Genomic DNA, 24,612 nt, shown 5'->3' on the forward strand with positions numbered 1-24,612 from the left:
ATCCCAGATAACATCTTATTCAGATGCAGTTTCTGTCGACCAACATAGTTGTCATAATTTGTACTTCAACTTAAACAAGTGTTTGTTTTTCTTTTTCTGTTTTTCCCCCTGATGAGGAGGTATAGTAGAGGGAGAGTGGGAGGAATCAAGTACTTATAGAAGCCTAATCAAATATAAGGCATCAAGTACTTATAGAAGCCTAATGTATAAAAACATAAGTGTAAAAGTAAAGACACAGCCGGAGCGATTAGGCAAGAAAATAAATAAAAGACATCCAAATTGGAAAGGAAGAAGTAAAATTATCTCGGTTCACAGATGATATGATCTCATATGTAGAAAAACCACAAAGACTTCATGAAAAGACAGAACTAATAAATGAATTAAGCAATGTAACATAATACAAATTCAACAGACAAAAATCAGCTACGATTCCATACACTAACAACTGAACAATCTGAAAAGGAAATTAAGAAAACAATTTTGTTTAAAAGAGTACCAAAAAAAAAAACAAACCCTTGGGAATTAACATGACCAAGGATATAAAAAACTTGTACAACGAAAGCTATAAAGCATTTCTGAGAGAAATTAAAGAAGACAAATAAATGCAGACATCTCATGCTCACGTTTTGGAAGACTTAATCTTGCTAACATGTCAATATCAAAAGCAATCTCCAGATTCAACACAATCCCTGTCAAAATTTCATTGATATTTTTTGTAGAAATAGAAAAATTCATCCTAAAATTCATATGGAATCTCCAGGGATCCTGAATAGCCAAAATAATCCTGAAAAAAGAAGAAAAACCTGGAAGACTCATACTTCCTGATGAAAACTTACTACAAAGCTAATCAAAAGTAATCAAGGCAATGTGGTAAAGACAAAAATATGTACCAGTAGAATAGACAAGAAAGTCTAGAAATAAACCCTCACATTACAGTCCAATTATTTTTAACAAGAGTGCCAAGATGATTCAGTGGAGAAAGAGTCTTTTCTACAAACAGCAGTGGGAAAACTGGATATCCACCTGCAAAATTTTAAAAAATGAAGATGGACATTACATAATATTATATACAAAAATTGACTCAAAATGATCTATAGTCTACATGTAAGACTTAAAAGTTAGCTATACAACTCTTAGAAGAAAATATAGCACAAAGCTTGATAACCATTGTCTTTGGCAATGAGTTCTTGAATATGACACTAAAGGCACTAGCAACAACAAAAAAAGATAGAAAAATTGGGCTTTATAAAAAATTAAATTTTTTATGCATCAAAAAATACTATCACAAATGAGTAAAAAAGCATCTCACTGAATGAGAGGAAATATTCACAAATCATATATCTGATAAAGGGTTAATATCCAGAATAGATGACTCTTACAACTCAGCAATAATAAAACAACCTGATTGAAAAAAATGAAGAAAGGACTTGAATAGATATTTCCCCCCCAAAAAAGATGTGCAACAAATGGCCAGAAAGAACATGAAAAGATGCTCAACATCACCAATCATCAGGGAAATGCAAATCAAAACCATATTAAGATACCATTTCAGGCAGCTCCAGTGGCCCAGCAGTTTAGTGCTGCCTTCGGCCCGGGGGGCGTGATCCTGGAGACCGGATCAAGTCCTGTGTCGGGCTCCTTGCATGGAGCCTGCTTCTCCATCTCCTTGTCTCTGCTTCTCTCTCTCTCTCTCTCTCTCTCTCTCTCTGCCTCTCATGAATAAAGAAATAAAATCTTTAAAAAAAAAATACCATTTCACACCATTAGGCTGACAGCTATCCAAAAAAAAAAAAAAAGGAGAGAGAGAGAGAAAAGTGTTGATAAGGAGATAAGGATATACAGAAATTGAAACACTTGTGTGCTATTACTGGGAATATAAAAGTGTATATATAGCCCCTAATGAAAATAGTATGATGGCTCCTCAAAAAATTAAAAATACAATTACTAAATGATCCAGCAATTCTACTTCTCAGTGTATACCCAAAAGAACTAAAAGCAAGATCTTCAAGAAATCTTGATACACTCATGTTCATAGGGCTATTGTTTTCAATAGCTAAAATGTGGAAGCAAACCAAATGTCCATTGATGGGTAAACGGACAAACAAAATGTGGGATATGGAATATTATTCAGCCCTCAAAAGGAAGGAAATTCTGACAACTGCTACAAAATGGATGATCCTGGAAAACATTATGCCAAGTGAAATAAGCCAATTACAAGAAGACAAATACTGTATGATTCCACTTACATGAGTACAGTGTAAGCCTTGACAGTTGGCTTTTCTCTTTTGTAATAAAAGTATCTGACTTAAGTTTTGCATGCCTAAGCATCTACTCCAAAAATGGCTATCTCAAATAAATACACTGCCAGCCACATGACCAGATAAAGAGCCAGCCTCCACCCTAGACTCCTTCATTTTAGAGAGCTGGTTGCTTCTGAGATAACTGACCATTTGGGCCACTGTTTTTTCTCTACCCACACTTTAAATTCCCACTCTTATTTCTTAAGTTCATCAATAAAGAATGAGTCTGAAAAACCCTAGGCCTTCACTATCAACCCCAATAAAAGCAGAACCCCTGTCACACACTGGCATGCTCTCTCTCTCTCACTCTCTCTGTACCTGGGACCTCACTGTGGACCAGGTGTGCCGTATGCTTTCCAGGACTTGTGAGTAATAAACATTTTTCCTTCAGAGTTTTCTGACCATTATTGCTGAAGGACATCTTGCAATTATAATAAGAACTACAAGGGCTGGTCCAGCCACAACATTGGTTCTTGATAAGCTGAGGCCAGCACAAAACCATGAGGAAGATAGAGTAGTCACGTTCATAGGAAGAAAATAGAAGAATGGTTGCTAGGCCTAGCAGGAGGGAGAAGTGAGAGATTATTAGTTAAAATGTTCAGAGTTTTAGTTCTGAAAGATGAAAAAATTCTAGAGATGGATAGTGCTGATGGTTGTACAATAGTGTGAATGTGCTTAATGTCATGAACTGTGCACTTAAAAATAGTTAAGATAGTAAATTTCATGTTATGTATATTTTACCACAATTAAACTGAGAAAAAATAAAAACATTCTTTAATCAGATATGTTTGTCTGGGTCAGTTAGGTCTCTTGGCCTCACTCTACATACCTAGAGCTCAGGTCATGGGCCCAGGCTCCCTACTGGTCATTCGTGAGTATAAGTAGGGTTTGTTCTCCTTTCTTTTGTACACTGGAAATTTGCTAAGAAAGTAGATCTTAAGTGTTCTCACCACACACACACACACACACACACACACATACACACACATGGTAACTGTGAGGTTATGTATGTGTTAAATTAACTTGCTTGTGGTAATCATTTTGAGATGATAGATGATAGATAGATAGATAGATAGATAGATAGATAGATAGATAGATAGATAGATAGATAGAGATATGTGATATATATACATATAAAATCATCACATCGAGGGGCTCCTGGATGGCTCAGTCAGTTAAGCATCTGACTCTTGGTTTTGGCTCAGGTCATGACCTCAGGGCCCTGAGATCAAGCCCCACATGGGGCTCCATGCTCAGTGCAGAGTCTACTTGTCCTTCTCCCTCTGCTCCCCTCCCTGCACTCTCTCTCATTCTCTCAAATAAATAAATCTCTTTTAAAAAATCATCAAATTGTCCACCTTTAAATAAAATCATCTTGTATAAACTAAATATATATAATTTTAACCAATCATACTTCAATAAAACTGGAAAATTTTTAATAAGTTTTATTAGATTGAATATTCTTTTTAAAAAAGCAACCCTGTCTGTCCCTCAGTGCTCTAGTGAGTACCTAGAGGGAAATGGCAACCATGCTGAGCAACTCTGAAGAACTGGAGGCCTAAACAGGCAGAATGAATGACTGAGACACGTCAGCTCTTCTCAGTTCCAGAGGAAGGAACTAATCACCCACATCATCGTGGAGCATGAGTCGGTTTGGCCCAGGAAATACCTAAAATTTCTAAGCATGTATTCATGTATTCAACAAATATTTATTGACTACTCTGTTAGGCAGTCTCCCAATCACTAAGTGCAGCGATCTTGCCTATTAATCTTTGCTTGTGATAGGTGTCACATCCCATGACATTCTGAGGAAAATAATGTATTAAGGGGACTTCTCCTTGTCCAGGACCACTGAATTGGGTTGGTCCTGTCTCTGGGGCATTAGACATTTGAGACAAGTATGTCCAGGCAGGAGGAGGCAAGGGTCCAAAGGGGGGCCTCTGGTATTTCAGAAGGGAGTGAAATAGAAGCTTGTATAAAGGATTGTATGGTATCCAGAAACTTCCTGGCTCTTCTTTGTCACCCACCCACAGGCCAGTGCTCCTTTGGACTCTGACCTGGTCTTCTCCTTCTCACCCCCAAACTCTCTCTAGACAGACTCTTCAGCATCCCTAGCATTGTATACACCTGTCTGTCTGCTGATTGCTCCCACCCTCAGGCCCAGTCTCTAAGCTGGAAGCTACCTGCAGTACATTTGGTCAATGTCTCACAAAGATACAGACTCAGCCTTTGCAGAGTGGGACTCATTCACCTTGCTCTCACTGTAAACCTGCTCCTCCTAGGGGATGTTATCTCAGGGATAGGGCCCTCCACACAGGCCCCCAAGCAGGCACCAGGTCACCATTCCCCACACCCCTTACCTAGTCTCAATTTCCAGGTCCTAGGCCTAAAAATGTGGAATCTGTCTACCACCCATCACTCCCCTGGATTCAGGCCACCTTATTCTGTAAATTGCAAATGCTAATTTTCAGAAACCCAGGGATCCACTTTTCTTGACTCCCTTCATTCCCCACCCCCTTCCCAATGTGGGATCTGCCCTTTACTCTGCAGTTAGAGTGGGGATGGGATTGAGTCACTTTAGCCCTTTGGATAGCTTCTACCTCCAGATTTGGCCCCAAGGATGGAACGCAGCTTCAGCTACTCTCTCCAGGATTCAGACTCTGTCTTGTCTCCTCATATTCCCCAAGCAATCCCCATTCTCCAGGCTGGTAGGACCCCCTCAGAAGCACCTCGTCCAGCCTTCAATCAGCTCTGCTTGCTCTGCCAGGAGTGCTCAGTGGTGGCCATGCTCACATGTCTATTTCCACTCATCCTTGAGACACACTTCAACCCTCACCCCTGAGCACCCACATGGCCTAGGTACCACTTCTGTCCCCTATGTGTAACCTGCACTCCCTCCTCTAAAACTCATAGCCTACATTGGCTCTGTCTGGATCACAGTCATCTTCCCAGTGGGCTCCACAAACCTCTGATAACCATAACCTCCAGCAAAGTCACACAGTTTAAAAGCATCAGCATCACATAGAAGACTGTTATTCCTAAAAATAATCAGGAGATTATAAAAGCTACAGAATGTTTGGAAATGAAGACGAACGAAGGCCCAGGCCATGCCACATGCTGGCATAAACATGTGGAAGCTAAATGAAAACTCGGGCCTGATGACTCGAGGCTAGACCGTGAACTCTCAGAAGAGACAGGTGGGTTCTTAGCATCCTGCTTATTAATTCAATGGGAATCAACTGGCAAGACATAATTCCAAGTTGATCTGTTCTTGCTTACCCCCAATACTCACAGAAGAGCAAATGACCATGGGAAGTCAGCAGACAGGGGTCTCTCAGGAAGCTGTGACTGCACATCAGTTGTCACCTGCCCAGCTCTTTTCAAAGATCACACAAGAGGCACCCACCATCAGAGATTCTGATAGGTCTAGGGTGAGGATGGTGTAAGATAAGCTACATAATTTGCAGGTCCAGTGCAAAATTCAAATCCTAGGCTCCTTGTTCAAAAATTATTAAGAATCTCAAGATGATGACAGCAGAACATTAAGCCAAGTGTGGGGCCCTTTTGAGTACAGGCCCACAACATGCATTCTAGAGATGATGGGCCACAGTGACACAGCTGATCTCCCCTGATACCCACAAACCTTAGCTCTGTGTCATGAAACACCTCCCTGTGCAGGGCCTGGAGCCGAGCAGCTGAGACTTCATGGCACTGCAGGGCATTCAGAAAGAAGGTCCCCTTCCTCTTTCTACTACATACACTGCCGTCTTGTTTTATTCTTTTTTGTTTTTAAGCTATTTGTTTAGGGAGCTCTAGAGATTTCTGACATGGTCTTTTAGAATTACTTTTCTCATTACATGCTTTCTGCAAATTAATAAATAGAGTCCTGACCAGTCAAAACCTATTGTGTATTACAGTGATTTTATTAACTCGAGTGCTATTTTATAATTAGTTGATACTCCATTTTCTGAGTATTACTATTAGAGTATTAATAATAAAAGGAAGGAAAGTCTTGTTTTATAAATTAGAAAAAAAAAAGAATTACCACTCCCTCTAAAAAGACCAAGTCCACCAGTTGTCCATGGGATTCAAAGGCCAGAAAAAGTATGCTAACTTGTCTCATGAGGGGAAATTGTACATTTTTATAGTGATCTAGTCTCTGAGGAAAGATGAGAGAGAAATGTAGACCTAATGTTAATTCCTCTGGTCAAAAAGCTGATAGTCTAATAAGCACAGTGCTGTAAGCACACAAAGAGATATGAAGTAAATTGGCCACTACTCCACCAACAGACTGAGAGGATGACACCAGCCTGAATGAGTCACATGCACTGCTCAACTTCAGAATCCAGCCATCCTCAAGTTCAAGGAAACATTTTGGTCAGGGAAAGTGAGGTTGACATGATGACAAGTCTTATCCAAAGCCCATTTGTGGGGATAGAGTCTGGAACACGGGCTCAAGCCCAGCATTGGCCTGCACAGCTTCCGTTCAATCTGCTTCCTGTCCAGATGTCTCCTAGGCTGAGACTCTGAAACAGGCCTGCTTCACATTCACTCATGACCCCACCCCCAAAACATTTATGGAACTGTAATCTGTGCCAGACACTCTTGAAGCACTTGGTTGTTTTATTCAAATGGTGCAGTAACCTTGTGAGCTAGATAACATCATTACTCCCACCCCACAGACGAAGATGTGGGATTTGGAGCAGTAAAGGGATTTTTCAAGGGTGTTATAGCCACAGGACTGAGCTGGAATATAAGAATGGATGGCACCAGATTCAGGAAGAAGACAGATTGCAAAGTGGGGTTCCAATAGAGTTCCTGGAACAGGAGAAAATGAACATAGGGATGCAATGATATGAAGGGAGTGGGCTCACTAGAGCCAGGCTCAGGACTGATGCTGTACTGTGCTACCTCACTTAATCCTCACAATGGCTCTGTTGGTAAGTACCAGTTTCCCCATTGGAAACTGAGGTGTAAGCATTAAATAAGAAAGATTAAGTAACATTCTGGCATAGCCACACCCTTGAGCCAAGGTCTGGTTGTGAGACTCAACTGGCTGACCAGATGGAGATAAAGGAAGACAAGTGGTAAAATGTGGAAGGACTCAGCTGCTCACCTGAGCTGCTCCCAGTCCAGCAGAAGGGTGGTCTCAGGGAGGAATGCAAGCCCTGCCAGGGAAGCCCTGAGGCCAGGGCCTGAACATGTCAAAGGTCAGGAAAGCTCACCTAGAAAGACCGAACCCTAGCCCAGGACAGGATGGCAACGGGCAGGGGGAGATACAGAGAGTCACCCTGTAGAATAGTGTCAGGGGACTGGGCACACGCCAGCTTTGGTGGAAGGAACTAGAGGGAGACAGAACTCAGACTGGAAACACTGAAGACAGATCCAGACCCGTCTTCAATGGGTGGAGAATTTTCATCTGGGGGCACCACCCCACATCTCCTCTTGGTCAGGCAGGAAAGGGAAGGTGTCAGTGAAGGCACTCTGACACCTGCCTTTCTTCTCTAAATCTGGCACATGAACCCCTCCAGCTTTGGTGGTTTTAGTGACTTGGCTGTGGGCAATCTTCCTCCTCGGAGTGCCCAGTGCTTTTACAATGGGCATGTTGACCTCTTTCCATTTAAGACTTTTGGAAATTATACTCAAAAACTACATGAAAGCAGCACATTTTATCCCTCATCTCTTAAAAATCAGATTATTTTCATGCTTCCTCTGTTCCAAAATCCTTCTGTGGTCTCCAGGGGTCTCTAGGTGAGGGGAACAGAACACACCTCCAGGTGAGTTCTGTGCCGGTGTGTGGCAGCTGAGCCCCCACTCCCTCACTCTAGAGGGGTAGGAAGAGGAGAGAGTGCTGATGCCACACACAGCATCTGCTCAGGGTTACCCTCAGGTTAGTTCTCTGGGTCAGAGTTCAAGTACACACCCTTTATTTTCTGGAAGGGTTTGGCTGCCCTGAAAATGACATGCCCTCCTCAAAAAAAATTGTTACATATGGAATCCACACCAAACTTTGTGCTGGTCACTAATGTCCATCAACATCTATTTGAGAAGGCCAGCTTTTTGCTCCCTTTGGAGAAGCAGCAAAGCAAGATGATGCCAGGAGTTTGGTTTGGAATGGGAAGTATTCATGGCAGCTTCATTTGGAGAACAGATCAGTGATGTGCGTTCCATAGGTCCTGAGGTTGGTTTAGTTTAGCCAGAGCCCAATAATGTGCCCTGAATCTTCTTTTAATTGATAGAAAAGACTAAGAAAACTCTTCAGAACGGCTGAGATCAGTGTCCATTACCCATGCTCCCTCCCAGGTCTGGCTTAGGTGGGCCTGGAGCCTGGCATGGAGTAATGAATATTTCCTGAGGCAAGGAGCTGCCCGGGACCACAGAGAACACAGGTCTATATTCTATTTTCTCTTTCTAAAAATTGTGCTTCCAGTAATAAACCCTGTGAGACTATGAGGCCAAAACATTCCTTGCCTTCCTGATAGTCTTCCTGAGTGCCTGTAGAGACTGCCATCTCAGTGACCCAAAACAATGCATTTCCAAAAGCTGGTGATCAGCAGACCAGGCTGAGGTATGGTCACCAAACAAGTTAAAGCATGACTTCCCTACACCCTTAATCTGGAGCCCACATCCCTGGGGCTAGCAGCCTCTCCTGCCCAGTGCCTGTATTCCATCCTCTGTGCTGGACCCATCTCACCCTCAGTCTTCTCCTCATGAAAACATTTTGTTCAAGGATTCACAGAGGGCCAAACTGTAGACAAAGCCCCATGGAAGGGAGGTGAGCTGAGATACACATTGAGAAATAAAGAATCTTACATTTTCCTTTATAGAAATTTGGTATCTTTTTTAAATAACAAAACTAAATATACAAGAATAACCAAGAGAAATCAGGAAAATAAATAGTTAGGAGGAGTACTAGTTTGCCACAGCTGCCATAACAAAATATCACAGACTGGGTGGCTTAAACAACAGAAATTTATTTTCTCACAGTCTTGGAGGGCAAAAGTCCAAGATCAAGGTGTCAGTAGTTTGATTTCTTATGAGGCCTCTCTACTTGGTTTGCAGATGGCTGTCTTCTCCCCATGTCTTCACATGGTCATCCTATTGTGTGTGTCTGTGTCCTAATATCCTCTTTTTATGAGAACACCAACCATATTGGATTTGGGCCCACTCCAATAGCCCCATTTTAATTTAATTACCTCTTAAAATGGCCTATCTCCATACATTCTGAGGTACTAGGGATTAGGACCTGAACATATGAAATTGGTGGTGGCAGGGGACACAATTCAATCCATAGCAGCATACCCTTGTATGCTGTTGTGACCCCATAGTCCCTCTTCCCCTCCTGCTCTCTCCAGGCCTCTGTCCCACCCCTGAGTACCTCTGCCTGGGGTCTCAGAAGCTGTCAGCAGGAAGAAAGGATCCTATTCATCCATCCATGCAATCACACAGCACCCGTGTTCACTGCCTAATCCACCATGTTTGTTCCTTTCTTGTTGTCTCTTGTGTAAGTCCTGGTGTGTGTTGGGGGTATCTCAGACAATAAAGAATTTCTATGATAACTTCTCCCTAGTATAGTCCCATTTCAGTCACGAAGCATCCAGTCACCAGGAATAGTCACAACTAGGAACTTGTTAAAGTTGAAACTCGTCCTTAGCATGGCTCTATCCCAAGCCAAAGCCCCATGTGAGCACCTGCTCTATTACCCTACCTTGCCTGGTTTTTCCACCCCATCCCTCTCCCCACTTTGCTAGACAAGACTTTCACTCCTCTGGCTTTAAGCAGAAAAGGAAGGAAAGGTGAGGTATCTTAAAGGTAAGGTATCTGAAAGGTGAGGTACAACTGTTTTACTTGGTAGGCCCTGCCATCATCCAATGGTGTTTGTCCCTAGGGTCCCTCAGGGTGATTTGTGTACTCTCCAGAGAACCTTGACTCTAAAAATTCTCTCCTCTTCAGCCCCTTTGACTGGGCCTCAGTAACCCACCATACAAAGATCCTCTGTTGGAGAATCACTGCCCTGGGAGATGACCCACCCAGGGAAGTCTTGAAGGTGTCTCCAGGCTGAGTCTCCTCAGGTAGAGGGGAGCACTCATGCATCCTTTATTTTGACAAAACCCAGAACATGAAGCCATCCCTGAGACAGACAGGCCTGGATACGGCCATAGCCCCACATGCCTTACAAGACTCAGATTGAAGACCTCTGATTAATCTCCTCAGGCTCCCCGCTTGGCCTGAGGAAAGGAGGAGCACAACAAGGAAGGAAAATACAACAGCTCACCAATGTGCTTCCCAAAACTAAATGGTCTCTTTTGGGCTCTTTAACTCCCTACTCCTGCCAGAATGAGCTGGCATTTCATTTGCCACAAGAGGCAAACAAATCCCGGTGTAACATCCTGTTCCATGTTTCAGGCCCTCCCTTTGCAGACACCACCCTTCCCCTCTTGAGGCACATCCCTCAACCTCAGGCCTCAGAACCTCCTTGTGCACACACACACTGAACACTCAGGCTCCACTGCCCGTCCAGCTCTCCCCAGAGCAGCTCCAGCTTTGGGTCCCCTAATCCAGACGAAGGACTTGGCTCCTTCTTACCCCCAGAGAAAACTGATGCTTGAGAACAGTGCTGAGTGGGGTGCCTTTGAGGAACCAGGATCCTAGAAAGAAGATGTCCAAAGAAGCACCAGGTCCTCAATGACACATCTATAATTCTATCATCCAACCAATAGTTTATGAAACCCTACTGTGTACCAAGCCTGGTTCTAGATGCTGTATGTGTGATAAAACATATAAAATCCCTTCCCTCCTAGAGCTTATCTTCAGTGGGGGACACAGACAAGAAGCACCATCTGAGATAAATCCAAGAATTACACAATTGGGCCTGAGGAGGGCTATGAAAGATGAACATGAAATGCTGGGAAGCTTTAAACAGGGAAGCAGGCAAAGTCACCAATCAGAACTGCCCTTTGCACAGATCAGAGGGAGGTGGGGACTCACATGGTCCCAGAGGGCATCTGGTAGGGAGGCTGTTGGCAGGCGAGCAACTGGAGCCGGGGTGGGTGGGTGTCCTCAAGAGAAAACATACAGAATGAGAGGAGAAAAGGAAAGGATGGAGGATGAAACTCCGAGAAATCCTGTGTTTAAGAAAAAGATTACAGGGATCCCTGGGTGGCTCAGTGGTTTGGCGCCTGCCTTTGGCCCAGGGTGCGATTCCGGAGTCCCGGGATCGAGTCCCGCATCGGGCTCCCGGCATGGAGCCTGCTTCTCCCTCTTCCTGTGTCTCTGCCTCTCTCTCTCTCTCTATGTCTAAAATAAATAAATAAATAAATAAATAAATAAATAAATAAATAAATCTGAAAAAAGACATTTATTTAAAAAGAAAAAGTTACAGGATGCCAGGAGGAAGGCCAGCTAAGGTCAGGAGGGAAAATGGGCAATCGTGCGGACGGGCGCTCTGAGGATAATAAGATGGGAGATGAAAATGAACTGTGCTTGGTTGTTGGGATGGTCACACAACTCTTATCACTCATTAATATTCACTGGACACCAAAAGAGTGGATTTTATCATATTTAAATTTTTTAAACTAAATTGAACCCAAAAAGCGTACTAGATTTGCCACTGGGAGAGCACTGGGGAATCCCGAGACTTCAGAGGAGTGGCAGGTAAGGGGGAGATGTCATTTTGGTGATGAGGCAAGTTTAGGATGTGGTGGAAATCCAGGCTTCCAGACTCCCCAGCTAGGAGGCCCCCAGAGGCTTCTCATTACACTGAAATGCCCAGCAAGGCATCGGCATGCTCTCGCGCACCTTCATCTCTGTGACCACCCTCGACGATGCTCCTCTTGCATCATCCTTCTTGAAGGGGCCCAACACACTACACATGTTCTACATGGCTCCTCAGAGGCCTTCCCTGATCACTCCTAAGAAGCACCCTCCATCCTACTATCACATCCTGGTGCTTTATCTTCATCAGACGCTCTGTCAGTTTCTAAAATGATTTAATATTTCTGCTACCATGTTTATTATCTAGCTCCTTCACTAAAAGCTATGCTCTAAGAAACCAGGAACATGTGAGTCATGTGGCTCACCATATCCCAGGTGCCTAGAACAGTGCCAAAAACCTAGTAGGTGCCCAATAAAAAGTACCTGCCGCTATTTGGATTAATATAAAGTTGTAACTTCTGTTGAAAGTTGTGAAAGTTGAGCCACAGATTTCATTTGGCACTTCCCCATGGCCATGTTAAAACAGGAAAGTAATGTGATTGATACTATCCTTGAAGTAAAAACAACATAGAAACCTTTCAGGGCAAGGCAAGACGTCTGAGAACTTGTTTGGTCCAGATCATCATCGATGAGAAACACAGGAGAATATATCTATAACTTTATCTTTTCAGTAAATAAACAAGTCCCATCCAAGTATTTCTTCCTTAATCCTTTCAAGTAAGACAAAGTCCAAAGACCAAAGAATAGCTGTGAGGTTGGAATTATTTCTTTTTTTTAATTTTTAAATATTTTATTTATTTATTCATGACAGATACAGAGAGAGGTAGAGACACAGGCAGAGGGAGAAGCAGGATTCCCTGTGGAGAAGCATCCACAGGGATGTGGGGAGCTTGATGCAGGACTCGATCCCAGAGCCCCAGGATCATGACCTGAGCCAAAGGCAGATGCTCAACCACTGAGCCACCCAGGTGCCCCTGGAATTATTTCTAATTCAGCCTCACACACACCAGGAAATTCTTGCTTGACTTCATTTATGGTGTGGATCTTCCTCTCTGTTTCATTTTAGGGGCAGACATTTAATTAGTGCTTCAGAAGCACTGCACTTCATCTAACCCTCAATACCTCTTTAAAATATGTGCTATATATAATGACCATTTTACAGATAAGGAAAGTAAGGCTCACTGCCAGCAGTCCCTCAGAGTTGATAGGTGGTGTAGACAAGGCTTAAACTGAAGTCCATTTGACTCTCCAGAACAGGGATTGATAAACTATACTTGAGAGCCCAACCTACCTGGTTTGGTAAATAAAATTGAGGGAGGGGGGACAAAAGCTAAAAATGCTATGGCCCTTTACAAATAAATTTTCCAACCTCTCCTCTGGCCTCTGTGCTTTACCCCCACCCAGCAGTCTGCCACTTTCACAAATATGTCTGGGTATATCCATTCCTCTGAAGGAGGAAAAAAAAGCGTTGTATAAAAATGTAAGAGAATGTAAATTAGGAGCTCTCCATGCAAGATTGTTTTGCTCCTAAAATATCAAAGGAAATAGTTTTGTAGGTAAATTTTCTGGAGAGAAGTTTTTATCTGTTTTTTTTTTTTAATTTTGGGTTTTTTTTCCTGTTTTGTTTTTAAAGATTTTATTTATTTATTCATGAGAGACACAAAGAGAGAGGCAGAGACATAGGCAGAGGGAGAAGCAGGCTCCCTGCGGGGACCCCAATGCGGGACTCCGTCCCAGGACCCCAGGATCATGACCAGAGCCGAAGGCAGATGCTCAACCACTGAGCAACCTGCGCATCCCTGTTTTTTCTTTTTTGGATTCCAGATGCTTCCAGCCCACTGAGGTGAGCAGCACACATAAGAAGGATACTAGCAAATACATCAGTAAGATCATGGCAGTGCAGTATATGCAACAAATCTCACAGGCAGCTCGAGTTTTGAACTCTGTGGCTTCAAAGCAGACAGAAATAAATGAGCCTGCTGATATTCATGAGGATAACACAAATCTGCAGCCTGTCATTTAAATGTCATTCTGTACTTAATCAGTCAGGTTAGTTCAAGTAGAGTAAGCATAACTAAATGAACAGGTTTTTAAGATGACTTCCCGGTTCATCTAATTTTCATTTTTTCTATGTATTTCTGGAAGATAAATCAGTCATAGTGCATGTGTTAAAGTCAAGTGATGAGTGCCTTCAAAGGGAATGACACTCCAGAATTCTACAAGGAGTTTCACTTAGGAGGAGAACCTTCATCTTTATTTTCAGAATGTTCTTGGTCACATTACTGATGAGTATGATGATGGTCAAGATGCATGCAGCTGGGTCTTCCACTATTTTGTGCTATAAATCAACGCCCTAAGGGGACAGGAAACAGAGGAACCCATCGGGGTGGCCTGTCTCAAGAACAGATGTTTCCCATGCAGTCACACTCAGCAAGGATGCGTATAGAAAGTGTGAGGCCATTGATTAGAATCTGGGTTAAGATTCTGGCTTCTGCAGAGCTCTGTGTAAGGGCTAGATGGAGCGCTACATCAGACTAGAAAGTGGTTTGGGGTTGGGGACCATTCCAACTGTATGCAGATCTTGTGGATAAAATGAGACCAGCCCCAAGGTCTAGTCACCTGGGGGTGGAGAGCACAGGCTGGGCTGTGAGACACCCCTGGGGGTTCAAATCCAAGCTATAGGCTTTCAGGCAAGCTATCTACATGCTCGACCTCCATGTCTCCATCTGTAAAATGGATTTAGCAGTTTCTCTGAGAGTTATTGTGAGGATTCAGTACTGCATGTGAAATGTCTGGACAAAGGACACGATTAATAATTTCCCATTATTTTTATTGTTACCTCAAAGTTACTTCATTATGTTGATAGTCTTTCTGTAATTATTAGTACATTATATTAAAATATGGACTATTCATTTATGTAATAAATATTCCCTGGGCAACTATTACGTATCTAATTCAGACTAGTTCTAGGCTATAGAAAAATGTATAAGAGCTAAATTCTATCTTCAAAAAGCTGGCAACATAGAAGAGAAAATAGATGTTTGTGATCACCCAAAATAATGAGAACAGCAACAATAATAACCTGGCACCTCAACATGTGCCTCTTCCTGTGGTGTGTGAGCTACAGACCATACAGCCTACAGTTTGCACACTCACATTTTTAAACCTCACAACAATCACTGGGTTAGCCACTATTATTCCTCCTTTATAGATGAGGTCCATGAAGTTCTTTTTTTTTAAATAAATTTATTTTTTATTGGTGTTCAATTTACCAACTTACAGAATAACACCCAGTGCTCATCCCGTCAAGTGCCCCCCTCAGTGCCCGTCACCCATTCACCCCCACCCCCTGCCCTCCTCCCTTTCCACCACCCCTAGTTCGTTTCCCAGAGTTAGGAGTCTTTATGTTCTGTCTCCCTTTCTGATATTTCCCACACATTTCCTCTCCCTCCCCTTCTATTCCCTTTCACTATTATTTATATTCCCCAAATGAATGAGAACATACAATGTTTGTCCTTCTCCGATTGACTTCACTCAGCATAATACCCTCCAGTTCCATCCACGTTGAAGCAAATGGTGGGTATTTGTCGTTTCTAATGGCTGAGGAATATCCCATTGTATACATAGACCACATCTTCTTTATCCATTCATCTTTCGATGGACACCGAGGCTCCTTCCACAGTTTGGTTATTGTGGACATTGCTGCTAGAAACATCGGGGTGCAGGTGTCCCGGCGTTTCATTGCATCTGAATCTATGGGGTAAATCCCCAACAGTGCAATTGCTGGGTCGTAGGGCAGGTCTATTTTTAACTCTTTGAGGAACCTCCACACACTTTCCCAGAGTGGCTGCACCAGTTCACATTCCCACCAACAGTGTAAGAGGGTTCCCTTTTCTCCGCATCCTCTCCAGCATTTGTGGTTTCCTGCCTTGTTAATTTTCCCCATTCTCACTGGTGTGAGGTGGTATCTCATTGTGGTTTTGATTTGTATTTCCCTGATGGCAAGTGATGCGGAGCATTTTCTCATGTGCATGTTGGCCATGTCTATGTCTTCGTCTGTGAGATTTCTGTTCATGGCTTTTGCCCGGTCCCTGAAGTTCTGACTGACCAAACATGTCCAGGGTCATCAGCCAGCACAAACAGAAATGGAACCTGGATTGAGGTTTGTCACACACCTAGAGTAGAGCAGTGGCAATTGGGAAATCTTCTCCCAGTATAGGAAGTAAATTACAGACTGGGGACCTGTAATGTTTCTGGGACCTTTGCAGCTTTATCAAAGGATCCCTCACCTATCCCCGGGGCCCTAGAACATAAACATCAGTTTCCCTGCCATCCCCCAGAATGGGAACAGGAAGAGCTCCAATCTGGCCATTGTCCAGGGGCATGAACACGCCGCCAGGTTAATCCTCCGGTGCATACGCCGCAGTCTGTGAGCGCTAGCTCAGGCAGTAGGTCCCCAGCACGCTGAGCTCAGCCAGGAGGACCCGGGAGGTCGAGCCGGGCCCAGAGCATGCCTTGGTCTCAGCGAGGCCTCCTCAGCCAACAGCACTTTTCTGGCTAAAAGACTGAACTCTTTTATTCCACCTGCTGAAGATACTGCTCAACTGCTCAAGGGTCCTCCGTCAGAGTCCTCAGAGATGGAGACTATGTCTTTGCAAAGTCTTTTTTCCAGGATCAGTAAATGAACCCCCTTTCCAAATGTCTCCCTTGAGAAGGTGCCCAATTGTCCCCTAATCAACAATAGCTAATCCAAAACTCCAGTAGACCAGGGATGGTTCCAAAGAGCCTGGGAGAGCCAGACCTCCAGCACCTGCCTTTACCCCAGCCCTGGAGTCACAGGTTTTAGGTTTTCAGATCCACTGCCCTAGACCAGGCCTCACTCTGCTGAGTCAGAGTCCAACTCCCTCAGCCTGGCTTACAGGCCCTGAGCCCAGAAGCCCTGACCAGCCCCTGCCAGACACAGCTTTCCAAAACAGGCATTTTCATGATTGTTGTTTTTAATCCTGTTATAAGGAGCACACAATTTCTCCCCAGTTCCTTCCGGCAGACACTAAGGAAAACTGTGTGTGTGTGTGTGTGTGTGTGTGTGTGGCCAGAAGGCCTGAGTTCCCCAACTAAGCAGGGTTCCTCCCATCCTTCTTTTCATAGCTAATTTAGTTAAGTGGTTAAACAATGTAAATCTGGCAGCTCTCCTTCGTTAAAGCTGCAAGATTGAGGACAGCTGCCGCCCAGCTACCAGCCCAAGGATAGAGCCTCCACCAGCTTTCCTGAAATAGCAAGGCTCACTTCCGTCCCTGCTTCCCTGAAATAACCCTGGGGGAAGGATACTGCATTTCCTACGCCCAGACCACTTTATTTATTACCATCTAATGAGTCCATATTTGGAGAAAAAAATCACCACCATGTGGAATGAAATCACATGGTTATAAAGATACCGATGTTAAGTGTTTAAATTCAAAGGAGCGCTCAGTGAGATTGTGTATGTATGTAAATAGGCGTGTACTTCTCAGATGGGGAGTGTGTGAACTGAACTCAGTCACTGACAAGCAGGGGACCTGGCAGGACCAGCAGGATTCCTATAACCTCAGCTGAGGCGCTTTCCAGGACATTCTTTCATCTTAGATTCAACTAACCTGGCTGAGGATAGCAAGGGAGTTCAGCTCCTTAAAAACACAGTCATGGGGTGCATGGGTGGTTCAGTCAGTTAAGCGTGGGACTCTTGATTTTGACTCAGGTCATGATCTCAGGGTCCTGGTATCAAATCCCGCATTGGACTCCTAGCTAAGCAGGGAGTCTGCTTGAGATTCTCCACCCCCCTCTCTCTCTCACTCTGTCCCTCTCCCTGCTCATGCTTGCTCATCTTCTCTCTCTCTCTCTCAGATAAATAATCTTAAAAAAAAACACACACAAAGTCACTTCCACATCAGTGGTTAGCCCTTGCACTGTGTTGGAGGAACTATTTCCATGCTACCTCTCAATTATCTACTTATTTAAAATAATTTACTCCTTTTGCATCAGGCGACTTTGTCCGCAAGCACACATTCCTCCTGACACATGCTCCCTTCATTTGATGTTCTGCCTAAGGCTGTGCAGAGCTTCAATGACTTTTCCTCCTAGGTGCACACCAGCTCTACCTTGTGTACTAAATGCATTCCAGAAAAGTTGCATGGAAACCTAATCTGATTTGCAACATACTCACAGTGTTCAGTATTTACAGGTCCCTTGAGTTGGTTTGTGCAGTGAAGAATCACTTTATAAATCACTTAAAAATCACTTTATAAATCTATAAAGGATCATGCATGCTCCCACAACGTTTCTCAAAATGAGACGTGCCTTTACTAGCTTACACAGCTAATATTTTCAGAACAACCTAGGCTCCACAATAAAAATCGTTCTTTCTGGAACACAGCCCTTCTAGAGTTGAGCAGCCCTCCAGAGTGACTCATTCTAGAATCTGGAGCAAGAGAGAGGGTCAGTATGGTTTCTGTGTTTGTGTTGGAAGTGCAAATAATATACTCCAGAGATGCTAACTAGATTTCAGGTTCCATCATTGAACGGTCAGCAGTTACTACCTGAACAAAGAACTAAAGTTGGGGAACCAGGAAATGGTCTTTTTCCAACTGACCAAACCTCCCCTGACCTCCCAGTTGATGGCACACTACAGAGGGACATGCCTACTGCAGAGCCTAGTTCAGAGTTTCATAATGCCGATAACCATCATCATGAGGCTCTCTCTACAGCACTGCATAGTTTGTGACACTACCAAAAACCTGGGCCCACTGGTGGGATTTTAATTATTAGTTGGGAATCTATTAAGATATTTTTTGTGATCAATTTATAGAAATTTTGTAAGTATGTTTGAAAAAGCTATACATTCTCCACATTTGGGAGACAAATATGGTACATTGTCTGAACCCTCTACAATGTATTCTTTTTTTTTTTTTTTTCTGCACTTGATCTGTCCCAACTGGTGTCTTTTTTTGTCCCATTAGTTGTTAACACAGCCTACTTACAATAGCATTTCTTTTTCTCCCTGTATTGCTGAAAACTTTTGTTTACTACATTTGATACTTTGATATTCATCATGGAAAGCACAACGTGTCATATCTTCCTTGTGGATTTTTTCTTTTAGTCGGGTAAATGTAATGCTATTTACCATATTTACTGTTTCACCCTTGGGTTCCACCCTGTCTCCTATTTGTTCCCACTCCTGCTTTCCTTTGATTTGGGTTCTCCACTATATCTTTACCCATTGCTTTATTTTTATTATTTTTGTATTGATTGGGTACACTAATGCAACATTTATATTTTATTTTTTTGTATCTTATTTTTTAATCTTATTTTAACCCAATATGAGTCTATGATTCAAAATGAGAGTTGATCCCAATCATTTTTTTCCAACCATCTTATTAACAAGATTTATAATGCTTAGTTTTATTTCTATTACTTTGTTTTATGGCTCTTTTACATTTTCTAGATTGACTGTAGTTATTGTTTTAACTTTCCCCTTGCAACTTGAAAATCTACTATTTTTATTCTATTAGTAGTTGACATTTTATAAATATATGTTGGAATCTATTTTCACTAATTTTCATTATCAAAAATAAATTAGTGTCAATTGGTTATTCCTCTGTAATATGAGAAATTTACTCAGCTTTTCCTTCTTATCTTCTGGTCCTCTAATTCTTAGTTTAGTGATTTTAGTGGGTAATCTAAACTAGATCATCATTACTAAATTTACATTTTTAGTCATGTATCCTCTTTTGAAAATTATTTTTGATATTTTTATGATGTTTTAATATAATATTGAGTATTACATTAATTTTGTTTAATGGCTGTTTGGGGAAAGGGAAGGTATGTTTACCTGTTTGACTATTTTTCTCACCAGTCTTTTATTTTTTTTTTTTTTTTTCCTCACCAGTCTTTTACATCACGAGTTTTCCATTCTTGAACTTGATGTTTTGATTCCTCACTCAATGGACTTAAGAATTATTTAATAAGTTTAAAAATTTTTTAGGACATTCAAAGGGGGATGTACTTTGGAGCTCATGTATACAAGAGAAGGTCACTCTGCTGCATGAGGACATGCATATCAACCTGGCCAGGCACAGGAGCTGAGGATGTCAGATTTTCTAGCTAAATTTGAATTTTTGATAAATACCGAATAACTTCTTAGTATAGGATACCGTCATTATTGTCTGGCATCCCACATTTTATCTGACATTCTCATTTGGGCCGCAATCCTTTTTTCCTCACGCTTCTGTAGACAATGATCGTTGTTTTCTTGGTGTTTCAAAGCAGAAGTGGGAGAAGGTATCTACTTGGATTCTCACTGAATTTGTTTTTATTCTCGAAATTAAAATAAATTATCAAGATAAGTCTAGGTATTAAAAACCTATTGTTAATTTTGTCTGGTATTTAGAAAACTCAAGTCTTTCTTTAGCTCAGGAAAATTTCCACCAAATAGTTCTTCAACGAGGACTCCACTTTTATTGGTTCTTCTTCTGAAATTCTAATATTTATAGGGGCCTCTGACTGGCTCAATCAGGGAAGCGTGTAACTCTTGATCTTGGGATAATGAGTTCAAGCCCCACGGTGGGTGTAGAGATTACTTAAAATAAATAAATAAATAATTTTTAAAATTCCAATATTTATATCTTAACTATATCTCCTGTCCATGCTTTTCATATATTCTCCCATTATTTGTATCTTTTTATCCTTTATCTCTTAGTTTGTGACGTCCAAGTTGAATTCTGCTCCAACATAACTATTTACTACAAGATTCATCTTGCTGTTCTCTCCCTCTGTTTCAATTTGAAATGAACATTTATTAAAATCTCAGGATTTATTAAAATCTGCTGGCTCCCTTAGCCTGCTTGTTTTTCTCTTTATAGCTCTCTACTCAAATTTCATAAAAGAAAGGTCCTTTTGAAGCTTGTTGAAAACACAAATCAGGAGTGTCCTCAAAATTTCTCCCTCTTACAAAAATTATATTTCATAGGAAGATATTTTCTCTGATTCCTCAAGAGTGATGGCTTCTTTCGAACTGTGCTATCTTTTCACTTATCTGACAATTATATTCCACGTGTTCATCATTACAAAAGGAGTTCAATATTTGTTCAAAATCAGTGGTTGAGATCCCAGTCTGCATCATTCTAACCCAAGGAATGGAAATGAAAGAAAAGACAGATTTAGGTTTACTCGAGTCTTACTTTACTGATCCAGCATCCTGGGGAAGACAGGGAGCTACACAGTGAGCAGATAGCCCTGCACAGAGCTCTGCATCTCTGCTCAATTGTCTTTTCTAAGTTTTGGAGGATATTGGATATTTTCTGGGAAAGTGTCCTTGTTCTTTGCAGAGTAGTGTTCCTGACCTGAGCTCCTGAGTTCATGGCCCACAAGTGCTGTCTGGAGGTTGGTGCCACTAGCAGGTTTGTGAACTGAAAAGCATTTGCATCCACTGGATTTCCTAGGCCCGCCTCCCCAAACCCCTCCACCACACCGCAAAACTATAGGGCATTGGGGAGATTCTTTCAGCCTTTCCTCCTAGAACTTCCCAAATAAATTACTCCTTTACATGTAAGGAACTGCACATCCTCACAGAACTAACCAAAAAGAAATTCCTCAACATTTTAGACTCAAAACTGTCACACTCCCCTACTCTCTGCAATTTACATTTCCCCCTCTGTTTACAATAACTGAACACATTAGCATGAAAGTTGCTTGGGATAATTTCTCATACTCCACAGTATACATATTTTGCTGAATATTCTTCTTGGAACTAAAAGATTTCACTTTTCTTTCCTTTGGAACAAGTGGTATATAAAACACTGGATAAACCCTATTTTAATTTGGAAGCCGTTCCAGGGAATATATTGTCCAATTTAACAATGAGTTCCATTGTCAAATTTATTCTCAATACAAAGAGCAGCCATAGATTATCAAAAACTGCAAGCTGGTCAGCGTTCTTTCTGTAGGTTTCTGGCGGGATGTTTTGCAGATAACATTTTGTGTAGGAAGCAATCGTAGTTTCATTCCATGATAGGCAAGTTGCCAGTAAATACTAAATCAAGTGGCAATAGAGTCCCTAAAGAAAGTTGTTCCTGATTTATGATGATAGTTCCAACAATACTGCTGAACTTTTTACACATTGAAATGACCACTGAGTTATGTTTCACATTATATCAGAGAACAGCCAGCCTGCCAGATCCAACATTGCAGCTGGAATGCAGAAAAGCCCCATTATGTTCTCTTCCAAAGTCTGGGAAAAACAATTTCTTATTCCCAAAATGTAAGTACTTATTTGCTTTTCCCCAGCACATCTCACACCCTGAATCTATGGTGGCATTTTAAAAAGTGGAAAACAGTCTAAGTTTGAGGAGGGACATGTAGGGGGCAGAAATAGGAATGGAGGGACCGAGAACCAGGAGAAAAAGGGGAAACAGATCAAATAGCAAGGAGTCACCAACGGCTGAGGAAGGGTCTGAATTATTTTGAGAATTTATAACATTTCAGATTTATTTACCAGCTGCTAGAGTTGCCTGGAGCCCTCACCTGTGTGTGTGTGTGTGTGTGTGTGTGTGTGTGTGTGTGTGTTGTAGGTATGGGTGTGGGTGTGGGTGTTTGTCTATCTATCATCATAGGTTCTCATATTCTGCTCCTGGAGCTTTAGGAAGAGCCTATACCAGTATCATCCAATGAAAGTATAGTACAAGCCACACACGTAACTTTAAATTTTCTGGTAGCCATATTTCAAAAAACAAGAAGAAACCAGTAAAATGATTTAATAATATAACAGACTTAACCTAATATATCCAAAACATCACTTCAACACACAAAGTGCGTGAAACTTACTGAGCTAGGTTACATTTTTCTTCTCACTCCAGATCTTGGAAATCTGGGGTGTATTTACACCCACCCACAGCACATGGCTCCTCGGACTGGCACACTTCTCCATCTCAGTAGCCTCACCTATAGGGAGAACTTGCGGGACAGGGCAGGCTGCACAAAAAAGAACAATCACCCTCTTGGTTCTAACATACTCCGCTCTGCTTACTTCTTCCCTAAACCGGAATCTCGCCCCCCCCGACCCCACCCCTGGAGGCTCCAGAACACACCTCTCAGAAGGCACCGTGGCTGCCAGCTCTTGAAGGTGGTTCATGAAATGTGGTTCTCTCGGCTGTCCCATCAGTCCTCGTTACTCAATAGGTCAAACACAACTGATTCAAAACCCCAGGACCGGGGCTTCTGTGTGGTGGTTAAGCAGTGAGGCGTCTGCCTTTAGCTCAGGTCATGATCCCAGGACCCTGGATCAAGCCCCATGTCAGGCTCCCTGAGCCTGCCTCTCCTCCTCCCTCTGCCTGCCACCCGCTGCTTGCGCACACATGTTCTCTATCAAATAAATAAATAAAATCTTTAAAACAACAATAGCAATGAAGACAAAAACCCAGGACCTGGGAAATACATGCATAAAGGCACCTTGATATACCCGCACTGTCTATAGACTTCCAAGAGAAAGCCATTCTTTCTCCCTTGGTCTCCACTGGCCCCACTCAACTTTGCCCTGTGATCATTTCTCAACAAATGCTCTCCTTTCTTCCGCCCTGGTCTCCCTTTCCAGATTGAGCACGATGGTGGTGGGCATATTTCTGCTGAGCTTATCTCTGTGTCCTGTCCTGGGGAAGATGGTTGCAGGGGTGAGGCTGGGAGGGCGAGGCTGGCCCTCCCTTCCCTGTCAGACCTGCACCAGAAAGTCAGAAGCTAGACCAGTGAATCTACATGGAACGAAAGGCAAGGCTGGGGGTACTCCCTCGGGGCTTCTCCTGGAGAGGTGCATCACAGCCTGCCTGTCAGTAGCACCTGAAGAACTGATGCCTTATGTCCTGTCTCACCCTTCTTGAGATCTGCCTGGAGTTAAGTTTCTGGAAACTGGCTCGTCGTCATCTTCAGGCTAGCCCACAACCAAGCCCCGGACTTTATCCTCAGTCCACACTTCTAATGGATCTAAATTCCATTCAAAATTGGACCCTCACATGGGATGAAATGTGACACACGGCTGGGAACCATGTTTGTTACCTCCAAACCTCTGTCAGCCACTGACTTTCTCCACAGCCCTAAGCAGTAGACATACCACAGCTCAAGTAATTGGAGACTTAAACCCACCAGCCAAAGGAGCAGACCCTACTGCTGCCTCTTAGCATCCCACGGCTGCAAGCAAGTCGGGACACCTTCGCAGCTTTGCTGTTAGAGCTCTGCTGTGGCCCTAGTTGGTGTGCTGGAGGTTGCATCCATGTCTTCATTTGAATCCAGTCCACCCACTTGGACTAGAGCCATGCCCCAGATCCAGGTAGAAGCACTGATGCCCCTGTCCAGTCCTAACCAGACTCCTTTTCAAGTGCTCAGACACCACCCCATACTTCCAGCAAGGAGCCAAACAGATCAGGTAGGACAAGGGTAGCACTACCTTCATCTTCCACCTGTGCCTACTGGAAATGTTCGCTATTAGCCCAACTACTGAAACAGATTTCCCCTTGGAAAATGACACTGGCTTGGAGCTTGCCTGCATCTACCAACCTATTCCCCGTTTCCTCTTCCTCCT

This window comes from Canis lupus, chromosome 28 (assembly GCF_003254725.2).
Source record: "Canis lupus dingo isolate Sandy chromosome 28, ASM325472v2, whole genome shotgun sequence".
Classification (NCBI taxonomy): Eukaryota; Metazoa; Chordata; class Mammalia; order Carnivora; family Canidae; genus Canis; species Canis lupus.